At 43.0% G+C, this 27,040-nt stretch overlaps 1 protein-coding gene across 1 annotated transcript in view; it reads left to right on the top strand.

Moving 5' to 3' along the window:
* The window catches only part of LOC138620138 (collagen alpha-1(XXIII) chain-like), a 130,642-nt gene that overhangs the window by 63,505 nt on the left and 40,097 nt on the right, over positions 1–27,040 (top strand). The gene's annotated exons all lie outside the window — the stretch shown is intronic.

Here is a 27,040-nt window from a genome sequence, read left to right as displayed (position 1 = left end):
GACCATCTGGTTATCCATTTTACCGGTCCTGTGTCCTCTAGACACATCTGATGGTGCTTTGATTTGTCAGAACTGTTGATTTTCTCCAAACACTTACATCATCTCGTTCTCCTCTGTCCAACATGTGGCCTCTTTCATACTGTCAGAAAGTTTTCCTGAAGCCTCTGCCACTCATGCAATCCCAGAGGACCGATTACCTCGCAGGTTAAACTCTTCAGTTTAAAAGTCGCCATTAAATTAAAGCCCATTAAATGAGGCGTGTATTCTCAGGTCATTATTGTCAATTTAGGTATTTTATCATGTACTTAGATGATGTAATGTGCTTTCCTTCATCTCTCTGACTGATAAAGACATTAATGATCAAGTCAGTGTCACTACTAGTTGTAATGATTACTAGCTGCCATTTCTCTCAGTGAAATATGAGCCTCATTCTGTCCTATGTCTTTATTTTCATGACAAAGATTGACAGTTTATCAGAGGGAATGGGTGGTGAATTTGGACTGGTGCCTTTAGATCTATAACTCACATTTCTAACCACTTTGGGAGAACCTCAGGATTGATCAGCAAAGAGCAGGAAATGACTTGGCAGGTGGTAGAAATGTTAGAAAGGTTGCGGGAGGGAGTTTGGAGAAGGAACAACAGGCCACCATCACTTTCTATAATAATCATGTCCACATTTTGGAAGTTTATGCAGGTGCAATGCATCTGCCTGTATTGCTATTAGGATATGGATGAACGGCAATACAGTCAGTATGTGTAGGGAAACCCTTTCCAAATATACACAGCAAGTCATTATCTGCTCCGAGCTTACATGACGTGGGGCTGCACAGACCTGAGCGCCCTGTTGTGCACGCTAGCTACAGGCCAGCAGCAGTGATCGGAGGCCAGCTTTCACTCACGCCATCTTAAAGACACTACAAATAAACAAAGAGAAAAGGAGGAAGGATAGGCAGGGGAGGAGGCCTGAAAACAAGGCGCAAGAGGAGCAGTTCAGCACTGAGGGTAAATGATGGAGAGATGATGGAGATGCAGCCGAAAGATGAGAAAATAATAAAACACATCCAATAAACAAAGGCATCCTGGGTATGTCTGTGACCGATTATGAAGGGGTTTTCTTTTGTTTGTTGATAACCCTTAAAGGAGCACATTGTTTACCCGCCTTACCGCATGGCACAGCTTATTACACATGGCATTTTCTAAAAATGTGCTGGCAAAGGACTTTTATGCAGAACAAAAGGTAGAAGAAAGGTCAGGCTGTTTGTTGCCTTTGTTGGTTTAGCATCTGACTAACAGAGGCTTAGCTTTCCACCTAATGTGCCACTGTTTTTCTAATACATTGCTGAGCATGTATGGCCTATCACCTGGCTGCTGTTGGTCATCGAGACCTCCCAGAGTCAAAGTAATCTAACTTAATTTCCTCGGTGCCTTTCCAAAGCCTGATATCTGTATTAGCTTCAGTTTCTGTGCAGCAGATTCAGAGCACTCCAGTGATGTCATATCGTCTTTATCACTGGGTCTCCTCAAAGGATGGGGCCCTGAGCGTAGGACGACTGAATAGAGTCCTTTCTTTATTTCTGAAACTCCAATACGACCATTAGACCTCCCTCTTTGACTCTTGCATTCGGTGTTTCTCTCCAACTTTCTAGAGAAACTCTTTGCTGCTTCGTCTCCTTGGCTCTCCCTCTCTCCCTTTCACATGTTAGCTCTGCACCGCGTCCACCCCATCCTTCACACACACACACACACACACACACACACACACACACACACACACACACACACACACACACACACACACACACACACACACACACACACACACACACACACACACACTCGTACACGTACACACACATATTCCCGGCTCTCGTCTCAGGTAGAATAATATTATCTCAGTCGAGTGTCTGTCGATCATGTGATCTTCAGCATGGGACCGGAGTTAACCATGTCCAGACTGCACTGCTACTTAAGATGCTCTCTCTCCGTTGCTCAGACTGTACCTTAGGTCATAATTAACCTGAAACAAAGCACTGACCTGTGACAAATAGAGTGTAACACTATACCCCCCCCCCACCCTCTCACTGCGTAGCATAGTACAGTGCGGCTGGGACGGCATGGCCCACTACAGTGAGATGGCGATGGAGGGATCCTGCAGATTAAACCTGGCCTGAAGGCACAGAGGGAGAATTCCAGGGAAGTTTAGACTACAGCTGAGGAGACGTTAGAGAAATAATTGAAAGGGAATTAGCTCCGAATTACATTAAGTGCTGAGTCGCCCACAGCCAGAAAGAAGTGGATGATATCGTCCTGCAGTCACATGTGTGATGGTTATTTATATTGCAGCTGCAGCGAGAAATAGTTGGAATGGACTGAGAGTGAAATGGTTACGAGAGCACCTCAAGGACAGCTGTCTGGTCAGCTGGCTCTACACTGAGGCCCTAGTTTACTGAGTGCATTAGTATGCTGCAGCTCTGCAAAGACCCTGCTTTTATAAACATGTTCAGTCATAAAAAGAATTTAACTCCACGGCAATTTTAATGCCGGTCAGTGGTAGTGTGTGGGAAAGAAGTACATTCACTGAAAAAAGTAAAACAATGCTGTATTTCAATCAGTGTGTGTTTTCTCCAGACATTTTTATTTTGTTCATTTAAATGAAAACGTTCTAATTTATATTCATGATTGAACCAATGATTGAATACTTCAATATTTTAAATGATCCAATGCTTTACTTTTTTTTAGTTTTTGTTCTCCTCACGTATCTATCGAAATGTATCGAAATGGAAGTGGACAAAATAGTAGAAACACTTTTAAATACCTGTTACGTAAAGTCACATTTAGGCTGTATGAGTTTGCACTACTCTTTTCTGAGGTAAATATTGTAGTGTTAGACCACTGTGGTCAGTGCTGCAAATCAACAAGAAGAGCTGCTTTAGTGCAATATTGGGTCTACATAGTTTTTTTTCATCAATGTGATTAATTAATTTGATTTATAAGGCCTTAATTCACAAGATTAGCCAAAAAAATAGGTGTGATTTGTAGAAATGATCCATTCTCAAATTATTTTCAGTATTTTTCTTTAGTTTTTTCTTTTCTTTAGTTTGTGTTTTACTATGATTTCATCCATTTTGCGTACTCCCAATACTAACGTAAAAGAAAACACATTTCGGATAGCAGGAAGTTACAGTTTTGGTTTTATCTGCTAATAGGTTGTATAAGGTGACATGCATCACTTGCAAAGAGGAATGGACTTGATTGATGCCAACATCTGTCCTGGTGTCCATGTCGTCCTGTTACCACCGTTCTTCCCTGGTAATGCAATTTGTCTGTGGTTGGTGTATACTTTCATATACTGGGGGGGGGGGGGGGGGGGGGGGGGGGGGGGGGGGGGGGGGGGGGGGGGGGGGGGGGGGGGGGGGGGGGGGGGGGGGGGGGGGGGGGGGGGGGGGGGGGGGGGGGGGGGGGGGGGGGGGGGGGGGGGTGCACCCAATGTATGGAATAATATTTCACTTGTCTAAGAAACTGCCCTGCTGTATGAATAAAAAAAAGATTTCTATCACTCAAGAGATTATAGATAATATAGTAATTGTGGAGTTTCTCACATCAGGGATTGGGACCCCACATGGGCTTCACGTCATGAGCAGCTCACGATACAGAAGATTTAAACCTTAATATTGATTTAATCTATATCATAATATAGGATAAAATATATACTGTACTTACTGTATGACTCCAACATGCTGTGGAAACTATAAAACAAAACTTAATACTCCAAATTTGCCGGGGTCATGAGAACACTGGGACCTACAAACAGAGTAATGGAGTCGAAACATTGAAGCTGTTTACAGTGTTACTGCAGTTTCAGTCCGTTTTAGTTGATCCGTCGTATCCTCCGAATCTCTCACACATAATCCTGACATCGCTTATTCCCGTCCTCAGCTAATTGCAACAGAAAATGCCCACAGACGCTCCCCACTTCTTTTGACCATGCAGTTACCACAGGTATGTTAACTGTGCCTGGCTTTGGTCTCTGTGCATTAACTGCACATTCCAGTGGTGTGGATAATGGGAAGTTCTATTAGGCGCTATTTGTGGCCATGCTGTGGCGGGTTTCACCAGATTCCAACATTAGCCGGGGTTTTCAATGGGAGAAGGATGCGAGGGGAGTCAGAGTCTAATGCTTTGTCTCCATTTGTCTTGTTTGTTTCTGCTGTCAGTCCTCCTCCCCGTTTATTTGCACTGTGTCATTATACAGATCTTCATGGAAACGCATGTTTGTTCACCATCTGTGTGCATGATATGCACTTACACAAATCACATTTGGGCCGTCGTATTACACCTTCCTGATCTCTGATCTATATGTGCATCCATAGCTCCAAAGCTCATCCACATACTGTACATCCGCGTGTACTTCGGTGACTCTGTGCGTGCGTGTGACCGCAGGAGACCTCGTGGCCACGGCAGCGAGGGGTGGACTGTTGACACTGAGCTGCAGCAGGGGAGCTTCCTTCTCCGTGGCTTATAGAAAGCAAACAAGCTAATCAGAGCCAGCACTCCGGTCCCCATTTCAGCTCTGCGCCCATTCAGTCAGCCGGACAGAGAAGACAGGACCACGGCGTAACAGTTACAGTGAAAAATGTGTGTGTGTGTGTGTGTGTGTGTGTGTGTGTGTGTGTGTGTGTGTGTGTGTGTGTGTGTGTGTGTGTGTGTGTGTGTGTGTGTGTGTGTGGGTGGAGGAGGAGAAAAAGCGGAGCGTGCAGATGTGCCCTCAACAACCTCTTGAAATTGTTGATCTTTCTCAACGCTTCATTAGCCACATCCAGATAGCAGCCCTATAGAGCCCTTTTCTGTAAGGGCACAACAAAAACACTCTCATAGTTTTTTGAAAGGAATGTTGCAGTATAATGTTACAGTGTACAGGTAAACAGATCCTTTACCTGTACACAATCTCACTTTAAGCTGCTCTGGAGCTTTTAATCATATGACATGATCCTCATCAGCAGATGGTTGTGGCCTTTTTCTGAGCATTCTAAGGACTTCTTATATTCACGGTGGCTTGCTGAGGTTTACACTTAATTTATGACCTTTGGCCTTTGTTGTAAGTATGTTGTCTCCATGTACCATGGAAATGTTCTGTTTCCTGTTTTAAAAGATGACAGTAGTGCTAATTAGGGGTAAAACCTGTAACAAAATGTAAGTTGTTTGTGGTCACAGTGTTTGGTTCAGTTCAATGCATTTATGCTTTTCATATTCTTGTGAAAAAAGTGAACATTTAACATTTGCCATTAATTAAAAGAATTGGTTTTCTGATTAGTGCAAACAAGACATAAAAATGTGTTACTTTTGAGTAGAAATGGCCACAGTAAAGACGTAAAGGCCGTCAACATTAAGTGAGAGTTCAAAGAGATGCTCACTTGTGTGGGAGTGTGGATCTTTATATTTCCCACTCCGAAGAGATGCAGTGGTCAGTCACAGTTTCAGGTAATTTTCAGTACCTCTGGAGGTCCATCTGTCTCTAGTAAGAGCTGTGAAGTCTGTGTTGGATATTTCAGCATGGCTCAAGTACATATGCTGAAATCCTGCATCCTCCACGATTGCATAGGGATGAATATGCTTCACTATAGACACCCCCACTGCTTTAATTTCCAATTATTCCCTGTCTGAATCTGCATGGAGAGGCTGGTAAAATGTTGCAAGGAGACGGAGTTGCACTTTCCTACCTGACTCTCTCCTCTTTACACCATCAGTGGGCATGCTGGGGTGATGTCTTCTTAAATGCTTCATCATATTGGAAGTATCGCCGCTTGCACAGGCAACTTGTGTTGCACCATGTTAGCACACAAACACTGTTTTATTCATTTCTTTTTTTCATCATCATTATAGAAAACGCTGAACCCGTAACACTCCCATACAGCAGACTGAAACGATGCTGGTGGATTATTGGTGCAAGGCTTTTATTTTTCTAATACATATTTGAATTTTTGTTTTTTTTCTGCACATGCCTCATATCCTATTTCAATTTAACTGAACAATACCTGACCCTAACTGTGACCAGCTAAACAAATGGGTCAGATTTTCCCTTGAATTGTTCCAAACACAGAACTTATATTTAAACAACAGTGTTTGCATTGCAGTCCAGTTTTCATCCATGCATAAGATGGACACATTCTGTCCTCACATCGTCTCAGTTTATTCAGGTGTGTTAATATATCCTGGATGATCTCTACCTTTCCCACAGCCTGCCGTCCACTTCATCCATCTGTGTACTTAAAACGACCTTTTTACAAGTCAACAAATATAATATTCCTCTCCAGCACCACATCGTCGGTGTTTAGGTTGGACAAGAGAGTCTGCTTGTTGTGTAAACAGTGCGCAGTGTTGCAAACATACAGAAGCTATAAGACCGAACAGAGCTGCGTAATATAATCAAATGTGTGTTTTTCAGTGAAAACAGTTTAATCCCCCCTCCTCGGTCTAAGTGCTTCTTTCCAGATGGGGTTGCGAGGTTGTGTGTGTGGGTGTCTTTGTAACATCAAGTGCAGATTTAAACTCATCCATAAAGTTTAGTAAACACACTTTCTCCCTCCTCCTCCTCCGTCCCCCTTCACATCCACAAACAAATAAATCTCAGACTTCGCATCAGCATCAGTCTTTGCTTCCCAGCATGCACACCTTCACACGGGATGACCTTTGCCTCACCTGATCACCCCCAGAGTTGTAAAGAAGCTGCCTTTAGGCAGGTTCGTGATTACCCATGATCCTCCTTGGCCATCCTTGACACGCTGAAGGCTAACCGGAGCGATGTGGGAATAATTTATGTGAACCTTATGATTGTCCCTTGAACTCTTTGCTCAGTGTCAAGCTGTGTCCGTGAATTTTGGTCCTGACTGTCTCTGTCAACACTCTCACGCTCCATATCCTGAGTATCCTCCTCCAGGGGACAGGAGGAGGAGGACGAGCACCGAGAGAGCAGAGATGTAAATACTTCTATGTGCTTTGTGACGGAGGCCATTTAGCTGCTCGGTTATCTATCGCTGCTCTTCTTCACTCAAGGTCTGGCCTCCATCCAAGACCAGACATCACAGGCATGAGAACATAAGAACATTCATCAGATGTTTTCCTCAAACAACATAGATTTCACTTGAGTGGAGTTTGAAGAGTTGAATTTGTCATCAGCATGCATATTCAAGTGCAGTCTGAGTTTTGTGTAAATTGTTTGTAGTCACGCAAAGAAAATTCTAACATTTCAAAATAAAACTATCATGTCCTGTTTGTAAGGATTGTTGGCAGGTCAGTTATTGATTTATTGCAATCTTTCAGTGTATAAAGATGTAATTCACTTTTGTGACAAAGACAACATAGTACAAAAGGTTTCGCTGTTATGTCGGTGTTTTGTGTGCCTTAAGAAAACTGCTTTCTTCCGTTTCCTGTGAAATGCTGAGTTCACTCTTTGTCAATCAATTCGTTCTAAGTTGTCACCTCTGCTTATCTCATTTACAAGGACTGCTGGCTCCACTCTTAACAAGCAAACATACCTAATCCGCAACGCAGTTCCCATATTCGATTTCAATGCATCCACATCTAAACCCCTGCCAGCCGTGAACGCATAAACTGCATTCATAAATCCGATCACACTTTCTTTGCCATGAAATCCGGCAACGTCTCTACTTGATCCTGCTTGCACCTCCACTTTCATCATGTTGGATTTTCTCCCGACTTCTTTTACTGGCCATTCCTTCCCAGTCCCAGATCACCTTATCATGGTTATCATACATCTTCAGGCCCAGGATCTAAGACAAACAAAAAAAGGTAAACAACATTACGATATGCTGGGCCCCAGTTAACTTGGATTTCTGATTATTTTTTTTGTTACAGTATGAAGAACCGAAACAATTTCTTCCAATAAAAATCTCTCCAGGTCACCTATACTATTTCTCAATAGCATACGGTGCTTGTACATATGTTTTGATATGTAGCTTTATATAAATCATGCACTCCCTGATAACAGTCCTTGTTTTACACAATTGAATTTGTTTAGACATCGGGCAGTTGGAGAAACTTAATTTGAGCACATTGACCTGGTTCTTTTCTCTTTATATGTTCAGGCAAAATTACATTTGTGTGTATCTAACAAGGAAGCCAGAAGGAAACACACACACGTGATTTCATACATCTACCGAGTAAAAGAGAAGCCTATCGAACACAGAGCTAAATGGAAAAAGGTGACGTTTCCTCTGACATAAATGCTGTTTTTCACTACCGTGAAAATGAAAGTCTGCACAGATGTCTACATATGGCAAACACACTCGTTATCGAATCAACAGCAGCCTCTGTTCTGCCCGGTGTTTATGGCATTGGTAACTTCAGAACACTATTAAGTAAAGGGAAGTAAGCCTCGCTCATTCCTCGCAGTGTTTCAGTGTCAGATGGATTACCGAAGCATATAGAAAACACATCACAACACACATATGGTTCCTGAACTCTCCTCAGGGATTGTTGCACAGTGGCTCAATCTGCAGCTTTGGTCAAACAGACATCAAAGAAATTAGAAGTGTGGACAACTTGATGGTGTGTGTACCGCAGCAGAGGAAACCTCTGACTCTTTTAACCGGAGTCATTCGCTTCTGAGCTGCTCTCATTTGCTTTTACACGCACATCTTCCTTTTTCTCGATCCCACTGATACATTGCAGGACTGCCACACCTCAGTGGGATTCCTGGACACGTTAGTATGATGCGAGTCTGAGCAAGCTGAGTGACTGTGCCTGCACAACCAGGAGAATAGGATGCATGCATGTGATGTGTCTGGTGTTTGTAATGTTGGTCTGCGCAATACGGAGCATGTGGAAAGTGTCTCTCAGTGTGTCCCATGTGAAAGTTTGTGTGCGTGAAAAGGAGTGCAGATCCCGGACGAACAGGTACTCGTGTCATTGTGGTGAATCATGTTGTGAGGACCTGGGGGATTGCTGGAATCTCTTCAAAGTGGGTTTGTTTCTGCTGCTGTGAAATGAGCTGAGAGGACCTGGACTGAGCAGATGAAAGAAGCAGTGAGTGCGGTGGGGCTGGTAAACGCCCCAGCTATGAGGGCAGGAGAGCTGCACTGCAACAAGTAACACAAAGCAGCGCACGCTTGTGTATGTGTGCGTGTGCGTGTGCGTGTGCGTGTGCGTGTGTGTGTGTGTGTGTGTGTGTGTGTGTGTGTGTGTGTGTGTGTGTGTGTGTGTGTGTGTGTGTGTGCGTGTGTGTGTGTGTGTGTGTGTGTGTGTGTGTGTGTGTGTGTGTGTGTGTGTGTGTGTGTGTGTGTGTGTGTGTGCGCATGTGCGTGCGCATGTGTGTGTTTGTGGGGCTGCTTTGAAAGGTAAAATCAGGGTAAACAGTCAGCTCTTGCTCTGAGTATCTACAGATTAATGGGTGTTCAGTATGTGGGGTGCAAACCGGCATTTTAACATGAGAAAAATCATCAGTTATAGAGCACATGATCGCGTGCCTTTGATGTCAAAAAATCTAGTAAAAGACAAAAGATTTATTGCATTTTCATAATTTATTTGTTCTGCTCCATTTGCTTCCAACATCAGGAAACATGACATATTATATCAACATGCAATTACACAGTGAAAAAAACACGGCAGATTGAAGACAGACCTATATATTTATACTCGTTTTATCAGCACCATCAGGAAATTTCTGTGCAGTGAGAAACAGATTGGTGTGGAAACAGGAAAGCAGCAACCACAGCGGACTATACGGTGTTTCTGTGGCCCATTAATGATACAAACATGAAGCCTATACTTGATGATTTTTCTCGTGTTAAAATGTCGGTTTGCACCCCACATACTGAACACCCATTCATCTGTAGATACTCAGAGCAAGAGCTGACTGTTTACCCTGATTTTACCTTTCAAAGCAGCCCCACAAACACACACACGCACACGAGAAGGACATGGCAAACATATTCTCTGGCTTGTATCATATAGTGTTTACTGTGCATTAAGGATGAGATACAGACATCCTGAACGTTAGAGCGACCACCTGGGTGACCGTGCAGCTGCACCGTGCGACACTGGCCATGAGCGCAACTGCGTGACTGCGAAGCCTGCAGAGCCGTAATGAGGGAATCCATCAACAATAGGCAAAGAGTCCGGAGCAGGTGCGACTGTGTATAGAAAAGAGAGAGAGAAGACTGTTGTGGAGAATCTGGAAACTTTTATGAAGAAAAAATGGTTCGGGGATGATTGCAGCAACTTCAGGTTATTCTTCAGGGCAAATGTTTTTGGTGATGATCCCTGCTACTTAAAGTAGATGACGTGTTGACAAATGAACAGGCGAGATGATGAATAGAAAAACCTCAGGCACAAAAAACTCAATTATGTCCTTACTTTTGCGTTCCAAATTTCCACGCACGTTCCCCCCTTTCCCACCTCTTCCCAAGAACAAAAATGAATGAGGAAAATGATGCAGTCCCACTGATGGATTCCCCAAATCTATGCCTCCTTCTCTCCATACTCAGTCAGTCAAGCCTCATATAATGTGTCCTAAACACACTGTGTGTGTTTCCTAACAGCTGGGCAGGTCCCACTGAACCAAAGCACCACGGATGGCTGCTAATAACCCACCCTAATAATCCCTACATTACCTAATGTCTCTGCATTCAGTGCCATTAAATACCCATTCATTATAATGCCAACAGTTAGTGCTATTGTGAAGGTCCCAGAGGTGGGAGCTAATGCTGGGTGACTCTACAGGCTGGCTCGTGCCCTTGGGTGGTGCTGCTTGGTGATTACTCAGGGTCCGATGGAGGTGAAGCCCAGAGCAGAGCTCCCTCAGCGGGTCATCTAGTTAATGAGTGTTCAGGGCATGCTGCTGGAGCCCCAGACTGGAAAGATAGGAAATATCCACACAAGAGGGATACTGTACTGGAAGACAAACACACACACACACACATATACAGTCTCAGTGCTTGTTCACTCCGAGCTCCATTTCCTCCTCACAGTGGAGAGCCTGCTGAGAAGAGGCACAAGACAAGTAGACACATATTTGATGGCTTACATTAAAGTCACATTTTCTCAAACTGGCAAATTGGACTCTAACAGCCTTCAAACGTGGATGCAGTAATGTAATGTAGAGATGCAGCTGGCTTTGCCACAAGTGTTTTATCCCAGATCAAGTCTGAGTTTTAAAACAACATGAGGCTTAGCAGTCTATTTCTTGATTACACTGCTCTGAATGTTGGGCCTAATTGGACGCATGGAGGAGCACCCCTGGAGGACGGCTGGATATACGCTGGGGACTCTGGGAACTTTACTGGAAGCCATTAAGGAAACAAGACATTTCCGACCGCAGGGACCAAGTAAAATGACCGAAAATGAGGAGGAGGGAGAGAAAAAAATTCGGATCGTCAGCACTGAATTGTGAAGAACATGAGTGTGTCTAGTCGCGTGCCAAATTACAGGTTGTCCTGGTAACAGATCGTGTTACTATTTTGCATGGTCTTCCCCCTGCTGTCATATAATCACTTATTTTCATTGGGTTTTCATTTTAAACTGAGACTTCAGCTTGCTTGTCCCATGTGGCAGCGTCTGCTTGAATCTTCAAACGGTCAGTTTTTTTCTGTGTGCAAGGGGGGAGGCACGATAGCCACAGAGTGAAGAAAATACACAGATGCTGTCTTCAGAAAGAACCGTTTCGATATGAAACCCACAGTCTTCACGTCACTTTCAACTCCTGTTGGAGAGACTGATGGAAACTCTTCATTATGGCTGAAGCGTTACGTGAAGCCTGGGGTCGGGGATGGTTAGCAGCGGCACACTTGAACGGCGGTGAAATCTGAAATGGCACCTGGAAGCAATTGTGTTTCTCTAAGTGGAATGTTTATGCATTGGTGAATTATTCTAAGCATGTTCCCTGTGTTTATTTCTACAACGATGTCTGGCTGCATGGCAGAACAAGCATGCAGCCGGTCCGACCACTCTGAAAGTGGACAAATGTAAAAAATATAGCTGCTGCATGTGCGTGTCAAATGTGCATCTATAGACAGCGCAGCAGCAAACTCAGTCCAACTGTACCCCTCATTAAGATAATGTCAGCCACCGTCCCTCAGGCCTCCCTTTTTATACGCACCAACCCACATCCAAACACTATTAAAGACTCATAAAAGCGCAGCATAATATTTTGATATCTATCATCTCCCTGTATGATCTTATAAAGGAGCCAAAGGGAGAGGAAGTTGCCTTCGTTTGTGGTATCCATTTCCATCAAAACACACAAGCCCCAGTTTTCCACGGGTGTCCTTGCTGTGATGTCTTGTGGCACCAAAGCAAACAGACGCAGTCTGCATGAGGCTCAACAGCCCGGTGGATTTGTTTAGTCTTGGTGGGCAGGACACAAGGAGACGATATTTGTATTTTTTGGATGTATTCTTCAGCACATTACTCAGAGAGCTGCAAAATTTTGAAGCATATGAAGAGATTTATTCTATTGTATAGGTCAAGAGAAGTTTTCTGTTTTTTGGCAACGTTTATAACAAGGGGGACTTTTTGTGATGTTTAAAGGACCAGTGTGTAGGATTTAAAGGGACGTATTGACAAAAATGGAGTATAATGGAATTATAATTATGTTTTTAAAATCATATGAATCTAAGAAACAGGTTTTCGTTAAATTAGAACGAGCTCTTGTCTATTACTCATAGTGAGTGTGTCCTCTTTTACAAGGCTGCCATGTTTCTTTCATGTTCACAACTCACTGACAGATAATCATGATATTTGGTGCAGATATCATCTTGTCCAGATGATGAAACCCTGATAATAACTTTGGTAGTTCCTGACCTCTAGCGCCTCCATGAGGTTTTGAATAAAAAGCCTCAAACTATGCCGAGGTTAATCATGACATTTGGCTCAGACATCTGTGACTCCTTCAGGATGAGTGGTAATAACTTTGGGGTTCTCTTTTCCTTGAGTTGACAGGTGAGAATTAATGACATTCCCATCAGTTTGATGCTAATTATGCATGCTAACATTATAAATTAAGATGGTGAACTTGGTAAACGTTTGTCTGAATAACATTAGTATGTTAGTAATGTTATTCACAGTATGTTGGCCCTTTAACCATTAGCACTTAGCTCAGAGAGTCTGCTTTTCACCAACCAAACAAGCCAGGTAATTGGAGAAAACTTTGAAGATTGTCAGCAAAAACCTGTCACCAGTTTAAACGTTACAGTAAAGGCATCTCTTTTTGTTTTCGACTGATATTTGGTGCCCAATTTATCTTGTTATAGCCATGTCATTTTATATGAAATGGGCCAATTGTTTGGCATTACAGCTTCACACTTTGCGGGCCAGTGAGTTTTAAGTCAATGAAATCCTTCACCACCATGTTGAAGGCAAATAATCGAAAAATGTTTGGTGGGATAAATAAATCTTAGAAATGTTGTATGACATGTATTATTTTGAGTGACGTCTAACAAAATAAAAACATTGAATCGTCCTTTAAAAGACCTTTAAGATCCTTTAAAAGAGAGAAAGAGCAGTTCAGTAACTCACTAGCTCCCTCTGTGGGGTGTTTCGTTTATAAACTGAGAGACAAAATCTACTCGAGAGTGAGGGTGGCTCTGTGTGTGTGTGTGTGTGTGTGTGTGTGTGTGTGTGTGTGTGTGTGTGTGTGTGTGTGTGTGTGTGTGTGTGTGTGTGTGTGTGTGTGTGTGTGTGTGTGTGTGTGTGTGTGTTGTGGGGTGGGTACGTGCCATATGTTGAGGGACGACGGATGGGGTGGCGGTTGGGTGAAAGGTGACACTCTGACAAGTGGTGTTTACGAGACCAGAGAGTACCAGAGGATGACTGTCGGTGCCTTGAATATGAGTCAGAAGGTGAGAAAAGAGAAGGAGGGTGCCTCTGACGGAGATGTGTACGAGAGGAAAGTGAGAGGAAGACGGAAGTCGAGAGCCAGGCGGGAAGACGTGACGGGGACACGAGGATCCCTCTCAGACTGACACAAGCACTTAACCCAGAGGTCAGAACGAGAGATGTGTAGAGAAACAGAGTCACCGGGAGAATTGGTATTAATGTGAGACAGGGAGACATCTTTGTAAAAACCTGGTGACCACCTACCAAGTTGCAACATGTGTGTGCATTTTAATGTTACTATCAAAGTCTATGTCGTGTATCTTTTATTGGCTGAGTGCATACTTGGCAGCCATACATGCAAAGAGAATGTGAATGGGTATGTGTGAGGGTCAGAGGTGACCTGTGTTGGAGTACGTTGGCAGATTTATGGGCTCCACCAGCCTGAGGGCTGGAGGTCACATGTTGTCTTTATTACACGCCTTAATCATCACACTCACGCACAAAGTGCCGGCACACACACGATATCAGCCAGTTGATGCCAGGTAATGTGTGTTGAGGTCCAAGTAATAGATAAAGCAGCGAATGAGACTCACCTGACGTGTGTGGCAGTGTGTGTGTGTGTGTGTGTGTGTGTGTGTGTGTGTGTGTGTGTGCGTGCGTGCGTGCGTGCGTGCGTGCGTGCGTGCGTGCGTGCGTGCGTTGTGTGCACCTGGTCTCAAGGGTAATCCAAATATGATCTGATTAAGATGGAGAACAGGAGACATTGATCAGTAAAGAAACCAACTCTGGACCCGAGATGAAAGAAGAAAGTCGGATCACGTTGCTCTGTATCATTAATATCTATCAGGAGCATTACGAAACTTCAACCAGCCAGACATGGATGGATGGATGAGAAGATGAGAACTGAGAAGAAAAAAAAAACAGAGTAGTTTCTCAGGGTCGTAGTGTTGCCCCTCTCTACTCTACTATGTTCATTCATCAGCTCCCCTCCCTTCTGCTGCCACTGCCCAGAGACTCCTTTCATCTCCTGTGGGGTGGTTTCGTTATGAAATCCACACCAACAATGTTTACATCAGTTCAGTGTTTTACTATTTATTCTGATATAAAGCCGTGATGCATGTTTCTGCTACTTTATCCTCCTATCCTGAAAGGTGGAAGTGCATTTAGGGCGTGGCCAAATGCACTTTTGATTGTTTAAAGGCAGCTAATCTGAGCGCCAAGTACAGCGCATGATTCAAAGGGATGGTCCTCACTGCCCTAATTAATCACAGGTGCAGAGTGTCATCTCCCATTCCCTTTAAAACGCGTGTGTTTGCACTTTGGTGGATTGGTATTATGACGGCAAAAAGTACAAAGAACGCTTTAGATCTGATTAAGCAGATTAATGTACACAATAATAATCTTACAAACTGTAATCTTTTCATTTTTAATCTTTTGCATGTTAGTGCGCTGCCGCATGTCTCTGTATGCTGCATATGTGTGTGACAAGAAGAGTGTAGCCAGTTGTGCACCCCTTTATAGTCGCATATTATTCTCTATAATGCGCGCTTAAAATAATAGTAAAATACGGCACCGCTGAATTTAAAGCAAAGCATGAACAATACACTCTCTCACACCTATGGGTGCAAATGCATTTGCTATTTAAACAACGTAGGTAAACGTCAATCTGAAACTAGCAGAGATACTTGTGTTGCAATAGTTAGCATATAGCTTGAAAAACTGGTGTGTAAAAAGACAAGTTTATGGTACCACAGGGATTTAAGTTTGACCTGCTTCTTCTTCATTGTAATTTCTGACAGGCAGAACAAATAACCAGTTCCTCTCGCAGTCCCTGCCAAAATCTGCATCTTGATATTACATTTATTAAAACAAGCAGAGTAAATTTGAAACCTTCGGTCCCCTTGTGCAAATTCATTCTCTTCAACAATGGATCTGATTTCTTTACCAGAAGGTTGATTTTGAGGACAGAAATGAGCTGTAAGCCCCATTTGACCATATTTGGTTTTGTTTAAGGCCATATTGGCTTCGCTACAGTCAGGTGTACGCAGACAAAGGCTCTATTGTTGGAATAATCCAGATAGTTAATTTTACTATAAATCTCCTCTGACCGATTTAGGAGGCACCATACCGTGAATAACAGTATGAAACATTTTGAAAGCGCTACCACTTGGAGCGTAGGACAAGGGTCCTAAATCTCTTTCAAAGTGACCACAAAATGTATTTCTTGTACTGACGTATCAGTTTACCCGTGACACACATTGATCTGGGACTCTGGCTCAATCCAAGAACCTGTCTGTCGGTCAGAGGGACATTACAACCACAAGCGGTTTCTTCCACTTGACCTGGCAGGCAAATGCTGAAACCTGAAGCACGTCCTGAAGCTGTTCTCGTACAGCACATAACGACGGCTCCAAACCTTGATTGGTGTTTGAGTCTGGCTGGTTTTGGTTCAGTGAGAAGGTTCATTAAATTATGTTCCTTATCCGAACGAGAGTTTTTATCATCAAACAGACTAATTCACATATACAGAGACTTCTTTCTTTACTTCCTCCTCTCAAATGCTCGTGAGCTGACAAATGAGGGATTTTAGTTTGGATTTTAGGCCAGCAGCAGCTGAGGAGGTTTGGCAGGAACTTTTACAGCAGGAGAGCGAAAGGCTGGTCAGTCTAATATTGGGTGTAAGAAATAAATCCCATTACGTCAAATATTAAACACAAATGGATGGAGTCAATGAAGGTGACATAACTGACTTGGATGAGGCATTCGATGAGTGCGTGTTGAGTAAAATGAGCTAAATGATGGCTCATGCGTTGGCCTCTCCGCAGCTGTGGTCTCCTGTCTTTTGCATATATGCTCCATCTCGACTCTTAAGCAAGGTCACTTTCTCATGAATTCTCATACAGAGCTGTGATTGGTCGACAGCGGGTGAATGGCACATACCGCTGTCATGTGCTCCCAGCTGTGTTTAACTCTCATTACTGCACATGAAGGCTATCAGACATATCAGCTGTGTCAGCCATCTATCACGGTCGCAGCTGTCGGGCACACAGAAACTAACATTGAGACACACACACAGCTGTAAAGATCCTCACTTACAAATCCACACAGCGGTGGTCTCTCTGAGTGAGCCATCTGCTCACAGAAACTCCATAAAAACTCAGTGTACCCTGACAGATATTTATTGAAGATGACATTATACATGGCAAGTATTTGAGAGGCTGAGTGTAAATTCACAACAGGCTGAAACATCAGACTGATCCCTGTCTATGACCGACTGTGTCAAAGGCTCGACAGTCATCCCAGCCATGTTCTGACCCCAGGAACCTGAGCAGCTGATTGGACCAAATATGGAGGCCACCATTCAGATAAAGTAACACATGAACCCCCCCCTCATAAAGTTCACACTGGGGCAAGTCTGCACCTGCCACAGGAGCAGCTTCACAACACAGCACACAAGCACAGACTCACCACAGTGTCTGAGCTCTCAAATCTCACCGTAGTGAAACGGTTTATTTTACATCAGTAACATCACAGCACAGAAGAGCGCAGGGTATCCAGAAACCCTAAAGTGGTGGCATCATATGTATGAAATTATATCCTCTGCCCACGCACCTCTATGTGTAAGTCTTTGAAAGAAGCAGCTGATAACTGTTGTTTTGAAATCCTAGTTTATGAGTGATATCACAGAGGCAGCAGTTCTGACGTGAGTGACGCACTGGGTTCATGTCCCAACAGGCTGCAGCAGCCGCTCAGATGGCATCAACGTGTATTATATCAACTGTAATGCAGTCAAGCCAGAATTGTTATGATTTTTTGGGATTGATTTTCTTTTTATATTGATATTTTTAAAAATTCTCTTTATATAGAGCTGCAGAACCAACTGAAAAATATGATCATTCAATAGATATTTTCTGACCTTCTAGATCAATACGTCACTCATTTAGACAATTTAAACTGGTGCCTGACCGATATTTTAGCCGATATTTACCGATCTATCTATATGTCGGAATCGATGCATAGGTTGGCCGATATGCGGCGCTAAAACTTTTCTTTTACCAAAATTACTCTTTGTTGTTATTTTTTAAATACATATGAATAATTATTAAATTACCAGTGAAGTTCACAGATGTCAGTGTGGACAATACATTTTTAAATGTCCTGCCTCCATTACAGATTACATTTCATTTAGCTGACGCTTTTATCCAAAGCGACTTATAACATACCGATGGTACACCATCGGGAGCAATTTAGGGTTCAGTGTCTTGCTCAAGGACACTTAGGCATGTGGAAAGGGGGAGCGAACCTCCAACCTTCTGATTAGTGTGCAACCCACTCTACCAACTCAGCCACAGCCTCCCTAGATCTTTGTCACAAGTGTCAAAAGTGTTTGACAGCCACATTAAAACAAATATTTATATATACAGTATAGAAATAAAGAATATCGGCCATTACATCAATATTGGAATTTGTTTACTCCCTGATATTGGTATCAATATTGGCCCAAAAATCTAGTATCGGCTGGGCTCTAGGTCAAACACTGCATAGAAGAAACGTTTTCCCCAACTCAGTGTATATTTCCAAATGGTACAAAAAAATATTGCTTTTACCAAAATAGTATTAACATTTAAATATATGAGCTTCCATATCAAATGTATTTTGCAATTAATTTGTGTTAACACACAATGAAAGGAGTAAATATTGCAGCCTCACATTTATCACTCTTGTATATGACTGCTGTGCCCTGCCTGTATTGTCTCCCTTAATATTTTGGATTCTGAATTGTGTTTTTGCTTTATGATTCAGTCAGAAACCCATAAGGTGCATGTGCACGCACAGTATTAGTGCAGCAGGTCAAGTTTTCAATGAGCCAACACCCCCTGGAGTGCCGATGTATTCACACACTGTTTTAGGAGCCATGTGTATATTTCCAGCATTTTCTTGTCAGATATCCAGTAAGCCTACATCACAATGACTTTTACAATTGTAGAAAAAAGTAGAACCACATTTACCAGACCTTGGCCCTTTACAGTTTGTTCACCTCAGTTGGAGCTGCTCCATATCATCAATCATGCTGCTCCGTGATTGGCTGGTGGTACTAACGCCACAATAATGTTGATTCTCAGCCATCAGTTCTTCATCCACACGTATCAGATGGCATTGGAGGGTATTTATTAAAGCTAAGATGGGTTGGCAGAGGGCTATGCACTGGGATATAATTACTAGCAGACCACAGGCAGCACAGCATCGACAAGATAGATCAGGCCGGATTTGTCAGGGCTGGTGGAGTGATAGAGATAACGAGAAAGTGTGGCATGATGGTGGTGATATAGAGGGATAGACTGGAGTTTATATGGCAAACAGGTGGCTGAGGGATAGAGGACATGAGATCATATCCAAGAGTGTGTTCAAGAATAGAAATGGTGTGAAATATAAATGTTTAAGATGCACAGTCACACTAATATCAGCTTGATAAAATCCTAAATAAGTGAGTGGAAGAAAATGGTTTACACTGTGGAAAAGTAAATCAAGGAAGGTTTAGCTTGTTGGAATTAAGTAGGAAACTGGAGAGGTGTGCATACTGGGAAGTCAGTGGAACATATGTGACCACACACATCTGCTCACTTATCCGTTGTTTATCCTCTGCACCTGTAAAGTAAATTATGTAATACATATTGTAATCTCACATATAGCTGCTTTTATGGATCACTGTCTCCAGCGTTGCTTCACTGAACAGGTCCTTCCTCAGCCCCCTCATGGTGAAAGTGGTAGTGTTTGGCTTGTCAGTTTAGTGTGTTTTATGTCTCGACTCGCCTGCATTATGCCATGCCAAGTCACGACTGAGTAATCAGCCTCTGGACCACCTGCACCATATTGCCCATGAACCGCTCAGTGTGTGGTTGGCAGCTTTGAGGCTGCATGCTCTCACCTTGGTTTCCAAAGAACCTCTAATTGGCCTGTCTGCCTGTGTAAGAAAGTAGGAGAAAGAAACCAGAACAAGAAGCTGGCTTTAGCTAAGGGCACCAGGCGTGAGACACCTGTGAAGAAGAAGGGTGCTAGAAATAATGGAGGAGATTTGAATTTGATTTTAAGTGGCAGAAATTTCAGAGAGCCGGGGCAGGAATTTGGTTTGAAAATAAGACAGAAGGTGAAAGTCTGTCAGGGTTAAAGCAGGACTCCATTTCAGGCATTCACACCATGTTTCCTCAACATTTTGTCTTCTATTACAGCCACACAGACACACAAATACGTCAGTTTTCGTTTAAGTCATGGGGATTATTGGACTTTACTCTTTATGCCTTTACACTTAAAGACCCACCCCCGCTCTCTCTCCATGCCCGGCTCTTTGTTATAGCTATAACATGTTCCAGAGCGTCAAACTAAAACCACATTTTATGAATGAATGAAGGATACAAAGATAAAAGAGCATTTTATCCTGTTACAGACCACCATTCACCATAGACTGGCCCTGGATGAAACCAACACTTCAAAATATCCTACGGTATCCAATGGTATAAAGTTTTATACCATTGCATTGAAAGGAGGCCTGGTACTTTGTATGTTCAAGGCACAATCTCTCCATGTTCAGGGCCAGTGCTCCTTCAGGTGACCCATGATATTTTTGTAATCTTTGCTCCCCATGTGAGACATTATATGTGCTAAAACTCATGTTTATTCTCGCCGAGGACGGGATTTCACACCTCAAGACTTCCTGGAAGTCCAAGCAGCACCAGTGGCCCCAGTCTGATCCGATCTACAAACATAACCCTCATTCTCACCTCCACATCGCACCAATGGCTGCTGTCCTTTGCCTTCAGTCACATCTCCCATTCGTTATGGTACTCAGGGGTTCCCACATCTGAGGGTGGCGATTGGTTACAGGAGGTTTGTCAAAAACAAGTGCGACTTAAACCACACATTTTAAATTCTGAGCTGAAACCCCAGACTGAAGGTGAGTCTGTAGAGGTGTCACGATTACTCATTTGCGTGCAAGTGTGTTTGCATGCTTAAAATCCTCTTGAGTGTTCAAATTCCAGCATCTGTGGTTACAGTTCCTTCAAATGGAAGAATCACACTGGAGCCAAGCTTCTCCCAACATGCCGAGCATCAACAAACACACACTTAAGTATGAATGTGTGTGTGTAATTCACCCGTAACCAAGTCAGATTTGTTTATCTGGGGTCAACTTATTTAAATCATCATCACGCAAGGCCTTTGTCCTAAAAAGGACACAGACAAATACCTGTATCAACACGAGATCAATCAATGTCCTGAACTCTCAACATTTTTTTAAATGTGTACATTTCCCTAGTGTCTGCTGTCCTTTAAGCACATTAATGCACTTTTATGAAATACAACAACTTTAAAATGGATGCAGTGAATGCCCTATATCATTTGAAACAGCTATAGCCTATATGTTTTATCTTATGTTTCCAGACCCAAATTCACATCTGACCAAATTCCACTGACAATGTCAATGTGTGTCGGCCCCAGCTTCATTTTAAAGTTCAGTTTGAAACAAAAGCTTGACATCCTCATACTTAGCCACGCCCACTGGCCGCTGATTGGTCCGCCCTTCAGTGGCTGAGCAAACCTTCATGTTAACAGGGTTTCCAGACTAATCACAGCAAAGTGAATCTTTGAGCAAGAGGCTGGTGGAGCCAGGCCAGACAGAGATCTCTTGTAGTGATAAAATTTTAGAGAATTATTGGCTAAATTTGCAGCTCCCCTCAGCTTTATGGAGTTTTGCAGTACACCACTATTTCAGCACCAAACAGCAGACAGACGAAGCCAAAAGAAAACTTCACACTGACTTTACTTAGTCAGTGCTTCCTGGCTAAACAATTTGCTGAGGGAAATTTAATTTGTCTTTTTTTGCTTCAGTAAATACGGCTGGTAGCACCTAAGGACAAAGCTTTAGTCTGGCTGCTGAATTCTGTGTCCACTTTGTTTTGATCTGCTCCTATTTGCTACGCTCGGCTGGTGCTGGCTGGGCCACTCTCGTAGTTTTGACTGCGTATGTCTCCGTGTGGTGAAGATACGTCCCTGCCTTTGGCTCTCATTAAGTGTGACACAGGCTGACGATGCAGGCAGCCTTTCAGCACCACCCTGCCTCTCAACGCAAACCACCTGCCAGACATCACAACAGCAGTCCGAATGTAGGACACCACCGTCTCTCACGTTCCAGCTTCTGCACACTCACAAACAAATATAAACACTTAATCAAAGTTGTCTACAAGTGTACAAGTGCGTCAAAACAAAAAAGAGCTCTTTGATTATAGAAACCCAAATGAGTGCAGGCCTGATGAGTTTTTCATAGATGGTGCTCATTAGGATCAAATGAATAATGCAGCATATAAACACCTAAACAGCCCTGCAGCTGTAAAAGCATGCATGCCTGCTTAAACGCACGCACACAGGTTTACAGCAGTGTCTCTCAACCTTGACAAAGCGTGTCAAGAAAACTATATGTTGATCACACTCCCACGGGCATAAGATAGGCATCCATTCCCTCACACAACCACACTCTCAGATAGCCTCTCACTCTGATGCCCTCTCACTCAGCTCAGAGAAAGCCCCTCCGCTGTCACGCAACACTTGCTGCTGGAAGTAAAACAGGAAGCTGGACTCGGCCGAAGTGTTCTCGGCTTCTTATTCCTCAATCAAATATGACCTTTGCATGAGGAGCAAGACATGTTTACTCTATGGCATCTCGCTCTAACCACATTTTAACAGTCACAGAAGGGACATGCAACCAGCATGACAGACACAGGATGTAGAAAAAGATTCATAATACCTGCTGTATACAATCTACAAGAATAACAGTTAATGGGAGTGTTTGAGGTTGATCATCATCTAATTAGAGAAATCTAAATAGTTATAATAGATGACTTTTCCAGATTTTATTTTTCATAAAACATAAACTATAAAACAAATTATAATTATGATTAATTTTTAAAAATGTCTGTCTAACGTGAGACCACTAAGCTGTAGATTGTGCAGTAAAATGTTGTACATTTAGGCTAAAATGGTTGAATCTGGTGCAACAAGTTAGAAAAGTTAATGATGATGAATGTTGTGTGATAATTTAAACATGCATATGTGATACGAGAGGTGGTTTTGAGATCTAACAGAAGAAGGTTTGACAAGTTTAGGTTGGATTTTGGTGACTGCTCTCTGCTCTGGTTATCTAGCTGTAAACACAGTGAGACCCAATAGACCCCCGTCTGACCCGTCTGACAAAAGAGATTCAGAACAGCTGGAGAGTGAATCATCAGCATGTGAATCACATCCGATGTCTTTTTCTCTTTCTGTTGCTGTTTACATCCACAGCATGTGTCCCCCATCTTACCGGACCAAAAGATGGACAAACACACAGGCCAATCAATGACAGATCGGGAGAGAGGAGAAGGGGAGAAGTAGTTTTGTTTCAGGCGAAGAGGTTTTACAGCTAATAAGAGAGGACAGCCCTCACGATCACATATTAGATTGGAAAACAGTTTCAGTGACAGCAAGTGACTCAGGCATCTCATTATGAGCAGATAAATTATTTATTTGACGAATAGGAAAGCAACACTACAAGTGCTGTATGTTTATAATCAATAATCTCGAGTCAAATGTTGGATTCTCTCTGTCAGCATGTCTGCAAATATAAAATGAAACACAGATTTTAATCAAAACGTGGCTTGATGTGTATTGTAGGAAACTGTGATCAAAAGCAAATCTCAGTTAGCGGTTTGTCTGTATGTGTTGATGTCTGCATACAGACGCCTCGAACAAGTTTTCAAGTCATCATAATTAAAGGCGATAATAGAGAAATTTGTTACTCGGATATTAAAAGAAAATACCATTTTTAAGAGGGAAAAAGAAAGAGAGGAGGTGCTGTGGAGACATGTTGCCTCAAGCCAACATGGAAGAAAGGAGTTGACCATCGCTACTTCCATTCTTCCTCTCCACACTCCCACCCCAGTTCTCTCTTCCTTTCCACTAAATTAGATTTCCCCCTGGTGCAGGAGGAGTATTGTAGGGGGACATGCAGCCATGGGAGGGTGAAGGTGTGTGTGTGTGTGTGTGTGTGTGTGTGTGTGTGTGTGTGTGTGTGTGTGTGTGTGTGTGTGTGTGTGTGTGTGTGTGTGTGTGTGTGTGTGTGTGTGTGTGTGTCTGTCTGTCTGTGTGTGTTGTTTGTGTTTGCGGGGGGGGGGGTGGATTGACAGACTTATAGATTGTAAGGTTTGTGGTTGTGCATTCAAAGCATTACATTCTTCTATTTTCAGTTGGCGCTTTATTGCTCCCAGTTGTTGTGTTAAACAAAATGGGGCCTAAAAGAGGAGAGGGTGGGGGAGGCACTCCACCGATCCTGTGCTTTGTTCCCAGGAAGCACTCTGTTTGCGAGAAATGTCACAGTAGCTAAATCAAGCCGAGCTATGGCTATGAGAAACAGGCAGAGCAGATGGAGGATGGAATGATGCATCTTTGTGTGTGTTTGTTGAGTGGACGTAGTGTTGATGGTTCTCTGGTTTTTAATACACAGACACACTTAGGACCAGCAAAATATTGATGGAAGATGTTCAATCTGAGCATAGGAATGGGAGTGTTTATGAGAGTCTGTTTGTTTGTGTTTGTGTGTGTGTGTTTGTGTGTGTGTAAGTGTGAGTGTAAGAGAGAAAGCTTGTACACAGGACTGTGAAGTTCAGCATGGGTCAATCGTCAGTCGCTGTAGGTAGCAGGAACGATTGGTCTTCCTTTTAATGCCTTTTCTTTTTTTCTTCTTCTTCTTCTTCTTCCTTTTGTGAGTTGCAACTGTGTGGCAACATACACACACAGTTATCTGCAGTTCAAATTTATTTAATTGTGTGTTTTAACCATGCTGTCACCAGGGACCTCTTTACATTAGCTCAGCTCAGTGAGTCCAGCATTGTTTGCGTGTCCCTCAGAGAGATCCATACACAGTATGTTGTCTTCTTTCCTAACTGCCTGGCAGTTGTGGAGATCCATCATTCTTTGCGGCTTTTTCAACACCTGTAACAGTGAAGGACGACCTCATCGTTAAGCATTTGTCCTCCCATCTCAGCCCAAGCACTGCATTATTTCTCTTTGCATCTGTTACTTTTTTTTCCCCCTCAGTCCATTCAGTCTGATTATTTTGCATCCCCCCATCTGCTTCACATTGTGAAAACTAACTAACATTCAAGGCAAATGTTGTCTTGTTTTGCATTTGAGCTGTAAAATCTTCTTTTTGAAATTGATAATATTGGGCTGCCAAAGAGAAAGTCAAGAAAGGAAGGATGACTCAAATTGAGATGCAGACCATGTTCGGTACACACACAGAGTAAAACATGATCCTGCAGACCATCTCTTGCTCTCTCCAAAGCACTGTTTCTATCTTGATCTGCTTGTGTGACATTTTCGGACCCCACAATGCCACTGTGACACAGGAAGTGAGAGCTAAAACCTCAGTCAGGTCGTGGTTGTTCATCTATATCTCATCAGCTATGTGTTCACCACTCTCTTCTTGAACAGGAATCTGAACTACTTCCACCCCCTCACCCCTCCACCCACACACACACACACACACACACACACACACACACACACACACACACACACACACACACACACACACATACATACTCGGCTCTGCAGCACTGCTGTTTTTCCCATTAATTCCTCCAGTCAATCCAGTCCTACATCAGCTTGTCATCGCCCACCTCCATTCCCCCTCAACTCTGCCACTCAGGCCCAATCACACTCCCACATTTCAGTCACTCGGACGCCTGCTCCTCCAGCGTTTGGCCACCAACCTGTCGACATGCAGACTGCTGCCTTTTATGTCTCGGAAAAAAAGGTAGAGCAGGCACGGTGAACCATATGCATATGATGCATATCCCTGCATGAGGAGGCACTTAAATAGCCCAATGCATGTACAGTGATTGTGAAGTCATTCATCCATCCCCACTGATCTCCTTTATATTGTAGTCTTCAGTGTTCTTTTACTCATTTTTGCAGTATGTGCAGAAAAGCCTCCTTCTGTTCTGTCTCCCTCAGATTAAATTCTTTTACACCCACTGTCTTTCCTCTGCATCGTGCTGGCTGTGGGGGAGAAGCAGAGCCAGCTATGAAATACGGAGACTATTATTGTAAATTCTACAGCCGGCAGATTGTGTTCGCTGGCATCTGTGTCTGAGGTTTGAAGATGTTGAGGTGTTAAATGAGTAAATTTTAAATGATAGTCAGTACGGTGGGTGCACAGCTGTACTCACTCTCCTTTGCTACACTTTAAGTAGTTTTTTTCTCCTTGCCAACAAAGTCCCCTGCGAGTTACAAAAAAATAATAATAAAGCCGATTGGATCAGATAAAGGAGAAGAAACAGACGAGTTATGGTCCAGTGGAACACTTTTCTCAGGGCCAATCTTCAGCTTGAGTTGAAGTTAACTCTTGTAATGCTCTTTCTTAAATCCTTCAGTTTCCAAGTCATTAATAGCTCATTGCTGTTGCATGAAGGAGGGAAAGAAGGATGAAAGTGGGAGAGGTAGACATGGGGAAAAGGTGGAGGAGCACGATTGAGCTCTCTTTGAAAGGGCTGGCAGAGTCAGGAAGTGATTAGGCCGCTACAATAACGCCAATAATGACAATAGGGAAAACATGCCTGCAGCCACAACCACTTAGCATGAGGAACCAGTATGGTTCCCATTTCATCAGAAGAGCTGGGGAGCATGGACACATAGCGAGAAAGACAGAAGAAGCAAGGCGCTACAACAGAAGGGTTTCAGGTCATGGAGATGCAAATTGAAGGTTTAGTTACTGTTGAGCTTTCTCACTTCACATTCAACAGAAAACAGCTGTTTGCAGCTTGCAGCTCTTTCCCGTTTTCTCACTTGACTCTTGACTGTTTTTGTTATTTTTGTTTGGACCATTTCAATAATCTTCCATTCCTCTTGCTAAAATCAACAACTGAGTCGTCCAATTCGGTTGTGGTTTTGGCAAACGTTAGCATCAAGCTACGTCAGATGTGACGTGATGTCACCCTACGTGGCTAAACAGGCAAATTTTATTTCTGAAATATATAAATGATTAACGACTAATTTTTACATCACGGTAATGTGTTTATGTAATAACTGTATTACAATGAAAGTAAATGACCTTTCTTTTTTAACTTTTGGACCTAACTCTTGCGTACCACCAATGGTAATTTGGGAATCCCTTTGTAAGACA

Source organism: Brachyistius frenatus, unplaced genomic scaffold (genome assembly GCF_029030835.1).
Source record: "Brachyistius frenatus isolate BFR_SWC_R1_liver_20210118 unplaced genomic scaffold, ASM2903083v1 Contig_22, whole genome shotgun sequence".
NCBI classification, from domain to species: Eukaryota; Metazoa; Chordata; class Actinopteri; family Embiotocidae; genus Brachyistius; species Brachyistius frenatus.
This window is presented reverse-complemented; position numbering and strand designations above follow the sequence as displayed.